The 14,201-nt window shown below is 50.9% G+C and overlaps 1 protein-coding gene and 1 long non-coding RNA gene across 4 annotated transcripts in view; one reads left to right on the plus strand and one right to left on the minus strand.

The window, feature by feature from the left end:
* Positions 1–2,312: 2,312 nt before the first annotated feature.
* On the minus strand, positions 2,313–13,557 carry LOC139013867 (uncharacterized). Its single transcript, XR_011472139.1, has 3 exons — positions 13,419–13,557; positions 4,381–4,485; positions 2,313–2,516 (listed from the first exon to the last, which is right to left on the minus strand). It is a non-coding gene; the product is annotated as an uncharacterized lncRNA (long non-coding RNA).
* The window catches only part of DLGAP4 (DLG associated protein 4), a 181,047-nt gene continuing 179,234 nt past the window's right edge, over positions 12,389–14,201 (plus strand). Inside the window, exon 1 of one of the 3 annotated variants that reach the window (XM_070420257.1) lies at positions 12,389–12,523. The gene's annotated coding sequence lies outside the window, so the exon portion shown is untranslated. The remainder of the gene's footprint in view (positions 12,524–14,201) is intronic. The other 2 variants (XM_070420256.1, XM_070420255.1) reach the window with 2 other exon arrangements.

Here is a 14,201-nt window from a genome sequence, read left to right on the forward strand (position 1 = left end):
TGTAGTGAGACCCACACTGCAGGGTGGGAGAGTGAAAGGCAGAGTGTAATCTCTGCACACACAACACACACAGCATTTTGATGTGACAGGGGTCCCACTTTTGCCAGAAATCTTTGGGGATAACCTCTTCTCCCCTAGGCTTAGCCATCAGATATGAGAGTTGCCTCTAAACCTAGGATTCAAACAAGTGGGTTCAACCAGATGGACTGCTGGGGTCGGGCCAACGAGAAGCTCCCAGGGCTTTGGGCTTGCCTGATGCCTGCCAGGTGAGGTGTTTCTCCCAGGTGCCCTGAGGGGGATCCAGAGACTAAGGCAGGTGGGATTTGGTTGTCCCTCTCCTCAGGCCGGTGGTGCAGATGCCCTGGTGATGTCAGCCTCGGAGCTGGCTGGAGAGAGCTGAGGCCAGAAAGGGGCAGAGACCCACCTGTCCATGTCCCTTTATTTCTCCCCTCTGCTCCAGGGGCCTCGGCTCCCAGCTGCACCCGCTCCCATGCCCCAGGGCAGCGCTTGGTGCAGGTCTCTGGGGCATTTCCAGCAAGTTGTCTTCTATTTTTAGCACAATCTGGGCCTTTATTCTGGTTCCACCACTTGCTCCTCGTATATCCTTGGAAAAGTGAATTTACTTCTTTGGGCCTCAGTTTCCTCTTTGAAAAATGGGACTGGGGTTTTGGGAGGATCAGCTGGAATGGCCCCTCTGAAGTGATTGGTGCTATTGATTGAACCCACGGTGACATTTTTATCTTTCCTGCCCTCCCACTTCCCCAAGGGAGAAGCCCTTTGTCTTATTCATACCTGAGGCACTCCTCCCGCCCCTGATACACAGTGGGTGCCATAGTGTTTTATGAGTTGCATCAGGTAAGGGAGAGTGATTTGGGAGGAATGGGTAGATGTGGGGAACGGGTGGCCCTAAGTGCACCTACCCATCCTGTCACACAGGCTTTCATTTTTGAGGCCTAACACCCAGGCTCAAATACTCTTTACTTGCTGTGAGACCTGGGGCATGTGATCTGGGGAACTGAGGTGTCCAAGCCTTAGTTTCTCTTCTGAAAGGGGGTGCTGAGTGATCCCCAGTTAAAGGGATGTGGCCAGAGTCAGGTCTGGCACACAGTAGGTGCTCAGGAAATGGGAGCCAACCTGTCCTCTTCCCTCCCTCCCTCCCTTCCTTTCTTCAATGTGAGAGATGTCTCCAAGGAAACGGGAGGAATTATTTTAAGAAAAGAGCTGAGGGCTTGGGTGGGAGCAGATGGTGGCTCAGGCATCTGGAGGCAGAGGCAGGTGGCTCTGGCCCGTCAAGGAGACAATGGAAGCCAAGTGCCTCCCCATCCCAGAAAGCACCAGGGCAGGGCCTGGAGGTAAACCTATGTGGAGGAGCAGAGAAAAAGCATTTCTAACATCACCTGAGCAGGGACAGAGCACTGTTCCCAGCTGTGCGTTTGACTCACTTGATGACCCTAGAAAAGCCCCAGCCCTCCTGCTTGTTGGCCTGTAGGCAAGTAGGAGGCCCTACTGCAAAGGGCTGGACAGGGAAAAGGTAGGACGGGGAGGGGCTGAGTTCCAGGCTTGGAATCATGTGAGTGAAGGTACCAGGGTGCTCCTGAGCCTGGCAGAAATTCATTATTCATTCGCTCACTCACTCATTCATTCAGTTCACATCCACTGAGCACCTTCCTGTGGCAGGCAATGAACACACCTCATTTCAAGTCCTCCTCAGAACATCCTCTTGTGATATTTTTGTCTCCGTTTTCCATAAATGCCCATCACCTTCAATTGAAAATCCTGACTCCTCAAAGGACCTCAAGGTCATGATGATCCAGTCCTTGCTGATCTTTGTGGCTTCACCTTTGAACTTTTGAGACTTTAGCCCCAATGAGCTGCCCATCGTGGCTTCATGGACCCCATCTGGCCTTTGTGTATACTGCCCCCTCATGATGGAATATCCTTTCTATCCTCCCTTTGGTCATCAGGCTAAATCCTGCACAACTCAGACATCACTCTTCCTGGAGGCCTTCCCATGTTTCCGACCCTAGGTCAGGGCCCCTCTGGGATTGGTGGGTTTTCTTGGGTCTCCCCTGAAGATAGCCAGCCTCCTGAGGCCAGAGGTGTTCCTTTTGCTACTTTGTGTCCCCGGTGCCCAGCACAGGGCTTGGCCCACGTGAGTGTCAGTGAACACGAGTAAAGGAAGGAGATAAGGAACCCTCTGGGGTTTCCACTACTAGCTTTACTCATCTCTTCTCTAAACATTTCCCAGGCACCTCCTCCATGCCAGGCCTGATATCCCTTCATCCCAGGGAAGACAATAAGTCAGGCTTGCAATTCACTTTGTGGTTTATAAAGAGCTTCCACAGTAGACACCACTACCACCATGCAAAAGTAGGTGTTCATGCTTGTGTCCATCTTTCAGATGTGGAAACTGAGGCCCAATGAGGTTGGATGACTTACCCAGTGACAGCCAGTATGTGACAGAGCTAAGATCTGAACCCAGGCCTGCTCATTCCATATCCCATACTCGTGTCACACTGTGAAAGCAAAGCAAAACAAAGCAGAAGAATATATGAATGCTCAGAAAAAGTGGAAAGTATAAGAAAGAAGGAAGGGGGCAAGTCCTATGCGCCACCCCCCCACCCCACGCCCCCCCCCACCCCCCTGCTAGGGTATATTTCATTAATAGTTTGGGAATCTCCTACTTATTTTAGCTGAGCCTGTGGGTGTAAGGAAGTGACCTGGCTAAGGTCACACAGATGCAAGCAGCATAGTCAAGGTCCCAGACTGTTGGAGGCCACGATTCGAGATCAATTCAATGTGGCCCCTGGCTTCACAGAGCTATGTTCAGTCTCATAGGAGAGATGCAAGCACACAGGTGTGTCTTTGGTTGGGTTCCCCCCAAAAGTAGTCCCTGAGCCAGGAACTTGAGTGCAGGTATTTATCTGGGAGGTAATCCTAGGAAGCAGGATGGGGAGAGCGCAGAGGGCATGATGGGGTGGGGAGAGAAAGTAAATAAAAGGTGCGTTAGTGAGCGGCCACTGTAACTCCATCCTGCTGGGACCCTTCTGAGACACAGGGAGGAGACGCCTCAGAACTATCTCCCCAAGCAAGGGAGGCTGGCTGAGGATTGTGCCTGAGGGTGGTAACTCCCCGGCATTCCAGGTTGTCCTGTGCTGGGGCAGAGAAAATGCAGAAAACACCCCAAGTGGAGAGACTTGGTGAATGCTTGCAGGAGGCCAATGTCTTGGAGCTGCCCGACCTTCCAGCGGCTGTGGCTGGGACCCAGGGTGGGCACTGAGTACTGGCAGCGAGGTGTTAGAGGCGGTGTCTGACTGCGTCTTCCTACACACGCTCCGAGTGTCTAGTTTGCAATGCTATCCTGTGTACATGGAATTTACTATGCTATCCTGTGTACATGGAATTTACTAAGTGGGTAGATCCTACGTGTTCTCACCACATTAAAAATGGGAACTATGTGAGGTAATAAACTGGACTGCGGTGATTATTCCACAATATATACACATACCAAAGCATCAAATTGTGCACCTTAAAGATACCCAATTTTTATTTGTCTATGACACCTCATTCAGTAAAGCTGAAGAAAACAAGTGCTTGTTAATACCACGGGGGTGGGGTGTGGGGGAGATGAAGTATTTTGGGGTGACTAACTGGAATGGGAAGTGGGGCATAGAGAGTAGGGAAGATTTCTCCAGAATAGGTGACTTTTGAGTTAAATTTTGAGATGCGAGTATTCAATGGGGAAGGGGCCCCTCAGGCTGAGATGTGAAACCACTTGTCTTCGGGAGAGACTGCAGAGCCTGTACCCAAGTAACGGGATTTGACCAGACTGGATTAGGAGAGGGTGCAAAGGCCAAATGATGAAGGGCTTCATATATCAGGGCAGGCAGTCCAAACGTTCTCCCCAGGTGGTAGGGAACCAATGCAGGGTTCTGCTCAGGGGAGGGACACAGATCTATGTTTAGAAAGATCTCTCTGGAGCTGGTGTGGAGGATTGAGTGGGAGGGGGAGGGGGAGACTGGAGCAGGAGCCCTGCAATGGTGGCTGAGCCAGGGCAGGGGCAGAGGAGGAGGAGGGGTCAGACCTAATGGCTGTTTAAGAGAGAGAAAGTTCAATAAGGGGGTGGGGTCAAGAGGGGGAGACCAGCCCCCCTGGCTGAAGGGGCTCAGGGAGACTCCTCTCTCTCTATTTCCCCAAGGGGCTGGCCCAGGCTGACCAGATGCCTGGTTGACCTGGGGCCAGGCATCCCCTGGCCCACTCCTGATGGATCTGGACATTGTCTGGTCTGTTCACAAGCCAAGTCTCATCATTAGCTGGATGTGGTCACTCCCTGGATCTGGTCATTATCAGGGTCTGTCATTATGCAGGGCTGGTTGTTACCTGCTGCCTAGGGGACTCTCTCCACTTGGTTTGAGTCATTCTGTCCTCTTCCAGAGTCCCTCCTGAAACCACGGCTCCGGCCTCGGCATGGTCTGAACTGGCGGGCTGATGGCAGGAGTTGGTAGAGAATCTGACATCCAAGGCACCACAGCCTCTTCCTTCTGGGCCCCTGGGCTGGGTCGGCAACTGTCCCATAGTCCCACCACTTCTGCTCCCCTCAGAGCCCTGACTGCTTCATGCTGTGCTTGTGTTTAAACACCCTTTCCCAAGTGGACCTGCTTGTACTCAACTCTCTCAACATCTCTCTTTGAGCCTCTCTGTCTCTCTCTTAAAATATGGACCTCAGGTGCACACAATTGAATTTAAAGTATCCTTGGTTCATGACATGATCTCAGCATTGGTCTATGAATGGCCCTGTGTATATGATATGACACAATATAGTGTAAAATACAGCATGATATGTACACCTGTAAACCACTGCCCACCCCAGGAACTAGGACAGAACCAAAATCTGGCATCACCTCTGTGCTCCAGCCCAGCCCATCCCCCAGCTCTCTGCTAAATCACTAATATTCTCCATTTTGAATTTCTCCTTCTCTAGTTTCGTTGTTTTTAGTTTCATTACATGTATGAATGCCTAAGCAATTTCTTATTTATTTTTATTTATTCATTTTATTTTAAAAGGTATACTGTATACAGTCTTGTCCCTTTTTTTTTTTTTAATTCAATGCTATGTTGGTGAGAATCACTTGTGTCATTGTATGTAGTTGTGATTCATTCATTTTGAAGGCTGTGTGACTATCCCACAATTTATTTTATCATTCTTCTGTCAATAGATAACTGGATTGTGTTCAGGTTTTCTGCTACTACAAACAATGCTGCTATGGAGAGATTAAAAATGGCGGCAGAGTAGGTGGATGCTGCATGGACATGCTCCCAGGAACAAGCTGGAATTACAACTGAAATACGGAAAGGCTCCCTGAATAATCAACGGAAATTCACAGGAGAGAACCCTGATACCCAAGGACTGAAGGTGGAGCCCGCATAGAGACTGGTAGGAGGGGTGGAGGCACGAAAGGGCTGGCCGGGCACCCACAGACAGGAAATGAAGTCCCGGAGCGATATCTCAGCTGTGGAGGGAAGGGGGAGTGCCACTGAGAACTCTGGGATCCAATCCCCAAGCTGGGCTCCCCAGCAGAGAGACCAGATCTGAGGGGTGCTGTCTGCCAGGGAGTGGCAGCTGAAAGTTCCGGCACCTTCCTGAAGGGCCAATGCACAAAAATTCCCTGTGGAGCTACCCACCGTGTGCTCTGGCAGAGGGAGGGTGAAGTGGATTGCAGCTGTGAGAGCAGAACCCAGGACTGGGGACTCGGGGGATAGAGCTCAGAAGGCAGACACCCCAAGTTTCCTGGGCTGAGTCATTCCCTCATGCAGTGGAGGACATCTTTCCCACATAGACATTTGCCTTGCTTGGGGAGAAGAGAGTCGACACAACCTATTGGAAAACACCTTGCCCTGAGGCCACTTAAGAGATTAAAAGTAACAGTTAGCCTCCAGGCAGAAGAAACTGCCCCGCCCTGTTGAAAAAAAAAATGCTCTTGCCACACCTGAGGATGATTTCCTGGGGGCAATTCAAGTCAGAATCCTATTAGTCTGTAAACCAGTGGTTCTCAACCTTCCTAATGCCAGGACCCTTTAATACAGTTCCTCATGTTGTGGTGACCCCCAACCATAAAATTATTTTCGTTGCTACTTCATAACTAATTTTGCTACTGCTATGAATTATAATGTAAATATCTGATATGCAGGATGTATTTTCATTGTTACAAATTGAACATAATTAAAGCATAGTGATTAATCACAAAAACAATATGTAATTATATATGTGTTTTCCGATGGTCTTAGGCAACCCCTGTGAAAGGGTCGTTCGACCCCCAAAGGGGTCGTGACCTACAGTGTAAACAGAGGTGGTCTCTGGAGGCTTTGAGTCTTTGCCTGATCCAATTAGTCAGAAACAGCCTTTAACACTGTTCAGCATTAGAGATGGAGAGGTGTAGAGGATCTACCTAAAACATAGTCACAAACCCAAGCAGACAACCAAAATGAGGAGGCAAAGAAACCCTCAAATGAAAGAACTAGAGAATTCTCCAGAAGAAGAGGTAAATGAAGCAGAGATAAGAAATTTATCTGAAATAGAGTTCAGAGTAATGATGGTAAAAATACTCCACAGTATGAAAAAAGATATAATAACTATGAAAAAAGAACAGTCTAAGATAAAGAATGACATAACACAAATAAAGAACACATTGGAAGAAATACACAGCAGATTGGGGGAAGCTGAGGATTAAATCAGTGAATTAGAAGACAGAGTTGAAAATATCACTCAATCAGAGAACCAAAAAAAAAAAAGAGCAATTAAAAAACAGGAGGACAGCTTAAGGGAGCTGTGGGACAACGTTAAACATAACAATATTCGAATAGCAGGTGTGCCAGAAGAGGCAGAAAGGGAGAAAGGAATAGAGAAGGTGTTTGAAGAAATAATGGCAGAAAAACTTCCCTAACCTGGTAAAGGAAAAAGTCACACAAGTTCAGGAGGCACAGAGAACCCCTAACAAGAAGAACCCAAACAGACCCACACTCAGACACATCAAAATTAAAATGCCAAAAATTAAAGACAAAGAGAGAATCTTAAAGGCAACAAGAGAAAGGAGAACTATTACCTACAAAGGAGTTCCCATAAGGCTGACACCTGATTTCTCATCAGAAACTCTACACAGGCCAAAAGGAAATGGCATGAAGTACTCAAGGTAATAGGAAGCAAGGATCTGAGACCAAGATTACTATATCCACCAAGGCTGTCATTCAAAATAGACGGTCAAATAAAGAGCTTCCCAGACCAAAAAAAAAAAAAAAAAAAGGCTAAAGGAGCTCTTCACCAACAAGCCAGCATTACAAGAAATGCTAAAGGGATTGCTGAGAAGAAGAAACAGAGAGAGAAACCTAGCCATACAGAATTAAAATGGCTATAAATAAGTTCCTCTCAATAATAACCCTAAATGTAAATGGATTAAATGCTCCAATCAAAAGGTGTAGGGCAGTGGTCGGCAAACTGCGGCCCCTTGAGTGTGGCTCTTCCACAAAATACCACGTGCGGGCGCGCACGTACAGTACGATTGAAACCTCGTGGCCACACTCAAGGGGCCAAAGAGCCACATGTGGCTCACGAGCCGCAGTTTGCCGACCACTGGTGTAGGGTAACTGAATGGAAACAATGCTGCTATGGATATGCTTGTGCATTTCTCCTAATGCTCTGCAAAGTGTGGTCCGGAGACCAATAGCTTTGGCTTCATCTGGAAACTTGTTAGAAATGCAGAACCTTGGGCCCTGCCCTAGGCCCACCAAATCAGAGTCTGCCTTTTAGTAAGATCCCAGGGGCCTTTCTCTGCGCGTTGGCCCAGCATGTGTATGTAGAGGTTTCTCCCGCAGTGGGTTTGCTGGGTCACAGGGCACACTGGTGCACTTCCCCTCAGTCCTATAGAAGAGCTGCAGGGTCCTGCATCTTCCTGACACTTGGTATTGCCAGAGTTTCGGGGTGGGGGGGCGGGAGGGGGTTGCCAGTGGAATGGGTGTGAAGTGGCATCACATCATTGTCTTGTTTTGCATTTCCTTGATGACTAATGAGGTAATGAGGTCAGGCACCCCTTCTGTGTTTATGGGCCATGTGTTTTCCTTCTGCGAAAGACCCTGCTAGTGTTTTTCTCTTTCTTAAGCTCACTCAATTCAACCCCTGCCTTTGCACTTACTGTTCTCTTAGCCTGAAATACCCTTCCTCTTTACTGCCTGGTGACAGTTCTTCCAGGAAGCCCTCCCTGACTGCTGCTTAGGTTGTGAGCCTCTTAAGCCTTACAGGAAAATTTGGTATCCCTGTCCCATCATTTTATCTCCTAGAGCCTCTTCCTTGATGAAGAGATTGCAAATCTGTAGGCTTGGCCCCTACAAAGTTGTGGAATTTTTTTATTTTTCAATTTAGTTGCCATAATTTAAAATATGGGAGATTTTGCATTTTTAAAAAATCTGAATTGCTGATTTCTCTTGAAAAAGAGAAAAGATGTATTCCTGCTGGGCCTCATTTCCTACATGGCAACAATCAGCTGGCCCTGAGTAGAGGCTGCCCCTGCCAGATTGTGTGTCACAGTCCCCGTGACTCCATGCTCATGCCCTGCTTAAATGACCTGCCCAGGCCCTGTAGGCATTTAAGTTTGTGATCCTTGCCTAAGTATGCCAGTTGTTTATTCCTCCAAATCGCTCCCATCTTTTCTCTCCTTCACATAACCCTGTCCCTGCTCAGGCCGTCAAACCTCTCATCTGGACAGTCACACCAGCCTCCCCTGGCTTTCTTCTAGTCCACTGGCCAAGTCACAATCCCACTCAAGAACCAACAATGACTACCCATTGCCTTTCCAGGCACCAACTGACATTGTAAAAAAAAAAAAGTATATGTAATCATGTTCACAAAAAAGTCTAGAGATCAAAAGAACAAATATCCATGTACCCACCACTCAGCTTAAGAAATAAACCAATTTAACTATATTTGAAGCCCCTTTTACATTCCCTTCCCTTTCTCCCTCACGGTCACTTCTCTCTTGAATTTGCTATTTATCACTCCCATGTGTGTTTTTACACTTGTATTACATATGTATGTGTCCTTAAATAATATATAGTATTATATTACACTAGTGGCCCGGTGCACAAATTCGTGCACATTGAAAGGAAATTAATTAGAAGAAATATTGTAATATTGCTATTTGCCCTTTCTCTATAATAGAAGTGTCAACCAAATTCACGATCAACAATGACAGATCGAAACACACGCGTGTGACTGGTGCCAGTGAGAGCTTTATATGTATCACGCATGCGCGAGTCAACTTAGCCTTTTATAGATATAGAATAAACTTGCTTAATTAGACCTGCTATCTGATTTAGCTAAACTTTTTCCAGCCCAGTGAAGCACCCCAACTTCTCTTTCAGGTAATTGTCAGCAACACAGCAGTAAATATCAACATGAAGCAGATTATTATTGTAGATTACGTAGGGAGAACAAAGGGTACAATATTTAACTGCAGCAGTGTTTAACTATATTCTGCGCAGTTTAAAAACCTGAAGTCATTTTCAAGGTCCACTATTTCTTACTTCTTTTCAGTTGGGTCAAGTTTCTAAGCTTTCTCAATTTCCGTTTTCCGGCTAATGAAAAGAAAATAGAATTCCACCGAGTCTCCCATCTACCTACTCCAGGACTTCTGTGAGAATCAAATGAGATGAGGCATGAGAAAATGCTTCACAGACATTTGGTTACAGTGTAAAATGTTTCCACCTGGTTATAAAGAAGTTGTGTTCCTGGGCTGAGGAAACTCCAAGGAGGCTAGTCACTAGGGAGAGGAAGCCGGGCATTGCTACTTGATGTCATTACCCGGATGGACACTTAGCACATTAGCCATATATATATATATATATATATAGAGAGAGAGAGAGAGAGAGAGAGAGAGAGAGAGACTAGTGGCCCAGTGCACAAAATTTGTGCATGAGGGGGTGTCCCTCAGCCCGGCCTGCATCCTCTCCAGTCGGGGACCCCTTGGGGGATGTCCGACTGCTGGTTTAGGCCTGATTCCTGTGGTATCAGGCATAAACCGGCAGTCAAACATCCCTCTCACAATCCAGGACTGCTGGCTCCTAACCACTCACCTGCCTGCCTGCCTGATCGCCCCTAACCACTCTGCCTTCCAGCCTGATCACCCCTAACTGCCCCCCTGCCAGCCTGATTGCCCCCAACTGCCTCCCACTGCCGATCTGATAGCCCCCAATCACCCCCGCTGCCAGCCTGCTTGCCCCCAACTGCCCTGCCGGCCTGATCACCCCCAACTGCCCCCCTGCCAGCCTGATTGCCCCCAACTACCCCCTGCTGGCCTGCTCGCCCCCAACTGCACCCCCCACCCCCCTGCCAGCCTGATCACTCCTAACTGCCTCTGCCCTGCCACCATGACTTTGTCTGGAAGGACGTCCAGAAGGTCTCCCAGTCTGATTAGCATATTACCCTTTTATTAGTATAGATGTTTTCAAACTTTATATATAGCTGGCATCAAACTGTGTTTTCTTCTGCAACTTGGTTTTTTAATCGAAAAATATATTTTTTTATTTTTAAAAACTCTATTGAAGTATAAAATGCATACAAAGAGTACTCGGATGACAACTTAGAATTTTCACAAACTGAATGAACAGTGTGTTTTTGAGATTTATCCTATGTGCATGCGTGTGGCTTGAATTCAGCTGTTTTGAGGATTATGGTGTGGAGAGCTTTCCGTTGTCTGAATGCTTCCCTATGTATCCAGTCTCCAGATGATGGACAGTCAGACTGTGTTCGGTGTTTCACTATTACAAATGATGTTGCCATCAACATCCTTGTACGCGTCTCCTGGGGGCCTTGTGTGAGGTATTCTTGAGGCAAAGCCTGCTCATTTTGACCTGACCTTATATTAGCAGATCGTTCTCCAGCCCTTGGCTCTAGGTGGCTCCCAGCTCAGATGACAAGGTCTTCTAACCTGCTTCAGGCAGTTCATTCTTCTACTTACTGATGCCTTGCCCAGAGGACAGCCACCTCTTTGCCTGCCATATACTCTCCCTCCCCTATCTTCCCCCCAGAACTCCAAACCCACCTTTCCTTCCAGGCCCTGCTGAAGCCCCACCTTCTCCAGGGAACTCTTGGGCAATGTTGGTCCTATGGTATCATCTCCTCTGAGTGACATCCTCTCACCATAGGTGTCAGGGCCCACAAAGACAGAGACAAACCTAGACCAGGCATTGGAAATGATGAAGGGAAACAGTGATGGACCGTTAGGGAGTGTGAGCAGCTAGAATATGCAACCAATTGCCCTGGGCCTTGATAGATGAATAGGAGTTTGTCTGGTAGAGATGGGAGGGCATTGCAGACACAGGGAAAGGCAGAGAAGCACTGGAACAGACGTTTCTGAGATGAGGAATGTGGGCAGGGTGGGCAAGTGGTAGATGAGGCTGGTTGAAAAGGGGCTCTGAGGACACTTCAATGCCATCCTTCAACACTGTTGTGACTCAATTTGCATTCAACTGGCATTCTTGGGAGATGGCTGTGTGTGGGAGCCAGGGAGTGTGGGAGCACATTCATTTGACACCTACTGTATGCCAGGTACCAGCAAGGAGCTTGCATCCATTCTCTCTGGTTCCTCAACCCCAAGTTTGGGATGTCATACTAGTGTTGTCCACATTTTACAGATGGAAGAATCTGGGGCTCAGAAGAGTCAGTCTCTAGTCCATGATCTCAGAGCCCCAGGAGAGGCAGAGTGGGTACTCAGCCCAGTTCCATCTGACTCCAGGGGTTTTTAACTCCTTTGGTGCCATAGACAAGAAGGCACCTGGGAGAAGGTTCTGCAGGAAACGGGTCACCAGGAGGGGGGCACAAGTTCCCAGAGGCAGGAGCCCCAAGTTCAAATCCCAGGGCCCTCCTGGCTTGCGCATGTGACCCGGGCCAGTTTCTGCCAGTACGGGCCTCAGTTTCCCTCCTCCGTGGGCCAGCCATCCTCAACAAAGGTTCCTCCTCACCAGCTCTGTAGCCTAGGGCTCCAGGCTTCTGCACTCCCGCAGCCCTGCTGTGTGACCTTGTGCCAGTAGCCTACACTCTCTGGGCAGTGGACTGAGGATCTCTAACTGCCCTTCCCGTTAGCGACTAAGCTGCGCTGGCTACGGCGACCCTTCCCCTCCCCCAGGGTAGCGGGGCATGAGTGGAGTTGAGCGCTAGAAACAGCGCCCGCCCCCCTCCCATCACCAGCCCCAAGCCAGTGGCCGAATCCACGCCTGGTTTTGGGCGCAGCCACGCAGCCCCCTCCCCCGCGCGCTTCTCCCCGCCTCCCCCCTCCCCTCCCCGCTGCTCTCGGGGAGCCAGGGCGTGCGGCTCCTCCTCCCGCAGCCGCATCTGGGGCGCCGCGCCGGCCAGAGGAGAGGCATGGGGCGCCCACGGGCCGGGACCGGGGCCTAGGCGGGCGGACCTGCGAGTGGACCGAGAGGCGGCGGCGCAGCGCAGCGGCCAGCGGGCCTAAGGCAGCCGAGGCGCCGGGCGCAGGTGAGGGCGCGGGGGTGGCGCGCGGTGGCCCTGAAACCCTTTCTGAGGCTGGTACGCCCCGTCCCTCCGCAAGACCCCAACATCTGGTTCTTTTCCAGGATAGACCTCCCTAAGCCGAGGGGTGACACTGGCGCAGAAAAGCCCCCCCCACCGGCCCCCAGCAGTTTTGTCTGCTGAGCCCCTAATCCGAGGGGGCAGCTCTGCGGCTGGGAAGCCCCCTTCTCTGGGAAGGATCTCCCCAATCTAGGTCTCCCTGGACCCTCAAATGAGGGGGCGGTGGCGCTGGGGCCCGGAACCCCCTATCAGGGCCAGACCCCGCCCCCCCTCCCATTCCAGCTCTTATTCCCCCCAACTCCTCCATGTCAAGGGACTGCCAAAGCTGGGAAGCCCGACCCTCGATCTGCAGGGCGGCCAAGGGACGAGGCAGACCCCTCTGCATGGCTCACCAACCTTGGAGCTGAGGAGAGGGAGCCCTGCCAGCGCGGGGCCATTCCTCCATGCAGCCCCGCCGCCTCCATCCCACCTCGGCAGTCCCGGAGCCTGCCCAGCAGGCGTACCCCCTTCCCAAGCTTTTTCCCGGGACCTGGTATCAGGGGAGGGGGCGAGGGCAACCTCCACCCCTCCAGCGCGGCATAGTGCCCCCTCCCTGTTCGGTCCTCAGGAGGGGCCGAACTGACCTAAGCACCTGGACTGGGAGGGAGGGTTGCTCACATGGCTATGGGAGGCCCCCACGTGCGGCTCCCCCGCCCCCCGTGGTAAAAGGGGTTCGCGTTCAGAGCGGATGGCAGGTGGACCAGGTGGCCAGAGAGGACAGCTGGGTCCAGATGTGCCTTCTGAGAGGGGACATGTGCTATCTGGACATGTGATGTCCCCTGGCCTCTTTGGACCAACCTACCTCCTCCGATCCTCCTCCATCCGTACATTCCTCTCCCTTCTCCCATCCTTCCTCCACTGCCTGTGCTGCAGCGGGGCTGCCAGAGACTGTTGATGCTATGGGGGAAATGAAATGCCGGAAGGGGTGATGGGTTGGCGAAGGCCAGTTGTTGGGGCGAGAGGGTGAACGAGGGGGCCGGAGGATGGGAAGCCTCAAGCTGGGAAGGCAGCCCTCATGGGGGAGGGTTCCTGCACCCCCCCTGCCTGCTAGTGGAAATGACAGAGGGGGAAGGGGCTGCAGTCCCCAGCCCAAGGGAGGCTGTGCCGGCCTGCCTCTGCCGCGGCACCTCCCCTCCCCGCCCAGTTCCCTGGGTCCAGGCTCTCTCTGCCTCTGAGCCTTCACCTGTGGGAGGAGCTATGCTTCTGCCCAGCTGGAGGTTGTATGAGACCATCTCGGAAAGTGGCTGTTGGAGGAGCCCACTTTCTGTCCCACAGAGGGGACTGTGGGCTGTCTGGTCCCAGGGTGGCCCGAGGGGCCTGAGCCAGATGGCTGTGAGCAGCAGAGCTGGGTGCGGCTGCAGAGCTGAGTGGCCGATGGGCTGGAGTGTTGGGAGCCACAACCAGGCCCCGGAGCTGGCTGTTGTCCAGTTAGCAGCAGATGCCGAGTGTGTTCCCAGCAGCTCCTGGGGACACTGCTGTGCACACGGGGCAGGTGCGTGTGCACGTGTGCCTGCACTGTGGCAGGGGTGCGTCAGGGCTCCTGGGTCCTCCTGGAGCGAGAGACAGCAGCTCAACTTCTGCCCGT

Source organism: Myotis yumanensis, unplaced genomic scaffold (assembly GCF_028538775.1).
Source record: "Myotis yumanensis isolate MYYU_CA2020_CCGP unplaced genomic scaffold, mMyoYum1.0.hap1 SCAF_7, whole genome shotgun sequence".
NCBI lineage: Eukaryota > Metazoa > Chordata > Mammalia > Chiroptera > Vespertilionidae > Myotis > Myotis yumanensis.